General features: G+C 37.6%; 1 protein-coding gene across 3 annotated transcripts in view; it reads right to left on the bottom strand.

Annotated features, from left to right (window-relative positions):
* epb41l3b (erythrocyte membrane protein band 4.1-like 3b) overlaps nucleotides 1-4,137 on the bottom strand; it is a 54,142-nt gene extending 50,005 nt beyond the window's left edge. Inside the window, exon 1 of one of the 3 annotated variants that reach the window (XM_084410793.1) lies at nucleotides 3,893-4,137. The gene's annotated coding sequence lies outside the window, so the exon portion shown is untranslated. The remainder of the gene's footprint in view (nucleotides 1-3,892) is intronic. The other 2 variants (XM_084410789.1, XM_084410784.1) reach the window with 2 other exon arrangements.
* Between the last annotated feature and the right edge of the window lie 863 nt (nucleotides 4,138-5,000).

Raw genomic sequence — 5,000 nt, 5'->3', positions numbered from 1 at the left:
CCCTCAAAATACAAAATATTAAATAAAAAAATATATTATTGAACACAAAAATACGTCATTGATTTTACAAAAAACAAAAAAAAAAAGTAAGATTCGAGGCGTCCGGCCACTTTTGCCTGGGGACTGAGGATCAGCCGAGGGTTAAAGGTGTTTTTAAGACGCATCATTTGGCACTATAAATACCCGCCGACAGGCTCTTGCCCACAGGAGCGGCGTGTCTTTATATGGGTATAAGAAGCGTCATCCGCGCGGGTGACGGGCCAACCCGAGCCGTCTTATCAGACCTTTGACTGAAGACAAGGTCTGAGCTGTTATCTGCACTTCTGCTGAGCTTCACACAACGCTCACGTGGAGCAGGATTCAGGAACTTGGAGAGAAAAAAAAGTGCAAAATGAGCATGAATAAGTGTGAGCAAAGTCTATGAGGCCAGGCGGTGCCAACTCAGCTGAACGCGGTGGACAAACAGCCGAACGAGGGCACCTACATATGAACCACTTGGACCTTTGAGCGGCTCCTTATCACCCGATAAACAGGCACGTGACCTCTGACCCCGACGAACTTCATCATCCTGCAGAGGACTAACATTAGTTAGGAGAAGGCTCTGCTTCCACCAGCGTTTTTTCTGTTTCAGATGGTCAATGTCAAGATCTCATTGGGGGTCAAAGGTAAAAGTTTAACCCTCCTGATGCGGGCAGGGTTTAATTGTTAATTTCTTTTATAACTGTATCATCTTTATATCTCTTTTAATTCCTTTTATAACTGGTTTAATTTTCCTTGCTTTTATTTTAGTGATTATTTGAATTCCTTTCTGTGCAAAGCACTTTGACTTACTCTAGTGTATGAAATGTGCTTTATAAATAAACTTGCCTTGCCTTGCCTTAACTAAAGCTAAAACTATTAATAACATTTTTGATAATTGAAATAAAGCTGAAATAACATAAAATATGAATATTAGTTGAGCCACGAGTTAAACAGGCCCAATGAATTTCGTTCCGATCGGCCTCCGTTCACCTCGTCTAATATGTGCTCAAACATCTTCATGTTTTTCAAGATACGCGAATGTCCTCGTAAATGATCATGGCACCTTGGACAAAGTATTGTACAAAATATTGCAAAATTGTACAAAATATTGCATGGCAATTTTTAAGCCAATCAGCCAAATCATTTTCATGTTTTTTTCACGTTATAGCGCCACCAAGTGGCCAATTGTCACGATTTTTTTTCACGTGATCACAAAATGAGCTCGTACACATGTGCACCAATTTTGGTGAAAATATCTAATTCCGTTCAAGAGTTATAGACATTTTAGTCAAATTGGCCCCGCCCACTTTTAACGTTTTGGCGCCCCGTAGCGAACCGAAAATAAAACTTTTCTCCTTTAATTATTGATATTCACTCTCCAGAGAATCTATCGGCACTGCTTTGGTTCTGATCAGGCGGAAAAAAACTGGGACTAGTTCGCAAAAGTAGGTTTTGGACAAAATCCAATATATGTTTTGTTTGTATTCCAATAAAAGACACTCGAGTCTGTGACAAACAACTTAGGAGTCATGAGCCAATTTCACGCTTTCGATCACCCTATTAGCCAATGAGGGCCATACCTTGTCAATGTGTCCCCAATCTGGCCAGGTTTCACTTTGCCTTCTTTTGAAGAGTTGATTTCTGGCGAATTGCATGGAAACCAATGAGCATTGATGTAACCAGAACTTATAAAGCCTTTCCAAAACACACCCATGTGTCAAAACTTGAAGGAATAATTGGTCAAATTGACCCGCAAAGGAATGTGACACTGAAAAACCGAAATCTCTGAAATGCAGTGATGTGTTTGATGCACTGATCGCAGGTGTAACTGCTCCAAAAGCAAGTGAAAAACACAACTAGAAACTCCGACCAAGATTCTTCACATCATTCCCATTGCTGACTATCCTCCCGTTTATCAGACGTGTGACAAAAACCTCCAACACAGACGACTGGAAATCAATATCCTCATCCAGACTTAAAGATCAGGTACAGAAAACCAACAGGTAAACAGACACTATCAGAGTCAGACAGTCACTATCAAACACAGAACAGGACGAGAATGAGCCGTGAAGCAACTCTACAGTACTTTAGCCAGTCTGGAATGTTTTCTTATAGATTTCTCTGTCATGCGTTTCCCGACAATAGCCAAAAATCCAATTGCACATCAGCAAAAACCAGCGAGAGGAAATGAAAACAAGCAAAGAGACAATCATTTCCTCTTTCCAAAGCATTCTTAGACTGCAGTCACACAGAAATGACTCAAACACACACACACACACACACACAGACGTAAGACCTTGACGTAAGAAAGACATGGTCAGGGTCGATGTCTATCATACAATGCATTGCAAATGATCCTCAATGACGGCATCTTCTGCTGGATATAACATTACTGGCTGATACTTGAAGATTTAAAGACAATAAATGATGTTTTTCACCAGTGTTTCTGTCTTGTGTTCCAGATATATTTACAGGAGAAGCATAATGATTAAGTCTGGAAAATGCATGAAAATGAGTTTGTGTGTAAAAACAAGAACATTAACAAACAAAAACTTTTGTTTATACTTTTGTAAATATTTGTTCTTGTTTTAGACACAAACTCGCTTCATTTTCATACATTTTTGTCTTAATATCTTCAGGCATTTTGCTTCTTCTCCAGTAAATGTATCTTGATTTAAGAAAGCTTAGATTTTTGTGCTGGAAAACGAGACAGAAACACTTTTGTTTTTTGCAGTATTTTGAGATTATTGGTTTATTTGAATTATATTAGCTTGGACAACATAATCATGGGCCACTGGTCAACATGCTCTTTACTGGTAAAAATAGTATTATTATTTTTAAATAAAAATACTGATATATTATTATCGGTCGTTTAAACCCCTAATGTCATTCATAGCTGTAACAGTGAATCTGAAACGCTTCTTGGAGTAATTTAGCCAGTTTAGGGGGGTTTCCTGTTCTAGAAATACATCAAAAGAGAGTTTTTTTTTGGGAAAACCCCCAAAAGTCAAAGATATCCTGACCAAAGGATGGTTTCTCTTGGAAAGTGACTCACCGAAAGACAGAATCCAGATGCAGATCCACATCCACGGCACAGAGAGCCCATAATCCCGGGAAAACAGGGAAAACAGGGAAGAAAACACATTCAGCATCCATACTGAGTGATCGAGATCTCAAACAGATGAAATATCAGATATATGCATGTGTGTAGATGACTTCTAAACTAGTGTATTCATGGGTGGTTGATATGACATACTTTTGGAAAGTTTTTCACAAAAACAAGTGATTTAAACAACATTTTGTTGACTCTTTCATAACTTATTATGCACATCGCTTTTATGAGCTCATTTAAATTGAGACTACATGAAAAATTAAAGAAATTATATACAATTGAAATTCATTTATCACACCAAAAGACCATTAAAATGAACTACTTAAATCAAAAAGTAAATGAATATATATATATATATATATATATATATATGAATATACAATTTGCATATACATTTAACATGAAAGCTTGTCATTAAAACTGGCTTGTTAAATTGTCAAATTAATCAGTGATCGCGCACCTGTCTCAATATTATCACGTGCTAAATCATGTCTAAAACACCTGAAGATATAAAACAATCAATATTTACAGTAGTCGTACAGCAAAAATGCAACTTTGTTGGATCAGCTGATCGAGTTTCCAGTGTCACTTTGACAAACGCAGCACTGACACATTTATCATGGTTTCATATACCTAAAATCTATAAATACGTCTTACTAATCTTATCTCACCTGAAGGAACAAAGTAACATGTACTTAAAAACATTGTAAGTTATCGCGCTTCGACACAAACACTTTAACAGTCAAAAATAAGCATCACCTGATAGCAGAGTCGCTCGTAGAGGATCCTTTAGCGAATGTCAGTGTAGATAAAGCAACATTTGATCCTGTTCCAGCTCCAAAACACACACTGTCAGGAGGATCCGAGCAGAAAGACTGTTTCACCTGAAGATCTTCCACTTTCAATCACACTCACGTTCACAAGTTTCCCTGGGCGGGGTCTGAAGCGGACAGGCCACGCCCCCCGTGTCTCTGATTGGCTCGGTGTCTTCTTAGCCACGCCCTAACGTATCCCCTCCTTCCTGGCGTCTTATCCTAGAAGTGTGACTCCTCATGAAACGTATGGGTTTATTTGATAAACTTCGTATATATTTTGAGCATAGGCTATGTGTACAAATGACTCAGAAGGTTTTAATTTTAGAACTTGCAGCCTTTTAAATAATAAAAATGACGTAAATTTCAATAATCACAGGATGTTAATGTTTATTATATTCTGTAGTAATATGGATGTGCAATTCTAGATAAAGAGATGATCTTAGATAAAGAGATGATCTTTCTGTTCTTCACCTGATGTGACCTGAAGAATAGCAGTAAAAGTGACGATCAAAGTTCATAAATTAAAGCCATTAGATTAGAAAAAGTTCAGTTTATGAATTTGTGTATATTGGTGGCCTATAACACGCATTTCCCTCAGAAAGTGCCGTTTCATTTAAATATTAGCTACTCATTTCGTAGAGATTTTTTGTTTTTAATGACATTTTTTAAAGCCCTCCCTGTAATTAATAATTATATCCCTTAAAACTAATCTTTGATCACCAAAATTACATATTTAAGCGTTTGTTTCCTTGAAAAAAATTCTTCATGCCTTAAAATATCTTGAATGTAACTCGACACCCTCGCCTCATTTAGTATGCGTGGTTCTATGAATATGCAAATGAGCCCCGCCTCCACTCACTCACTCAGCTCAGAGATCCACTGGTTGACGATCACACGTTGATCTGATTGGTTACAAGGTAGTTTGTGACGTCAGAAACACCAGCGATTTCAAAGCGTGTTTTTGAGACTGTCTTTGGTTCACTGCAGTTTTAAGGAGGAAATACTCAGCAATGCTGTCGACTTATGAAGTTACACATGGTTTGTCTTTTAAA

Source organism: Rutilus rutilus, assembly GCF_951802725.1.
Source record: "Rutilus rutilus genome assembly, chromosome: 6".
NCBI lineage: Eukaryota > Metazoa > Chordata > Actinopteri > Cypriniformes > Leuciscidae > Rutilus > Rutilus rutilus.
This window is presented reverse-complemented; position numbering and strand designations above follow the sequence as displayed.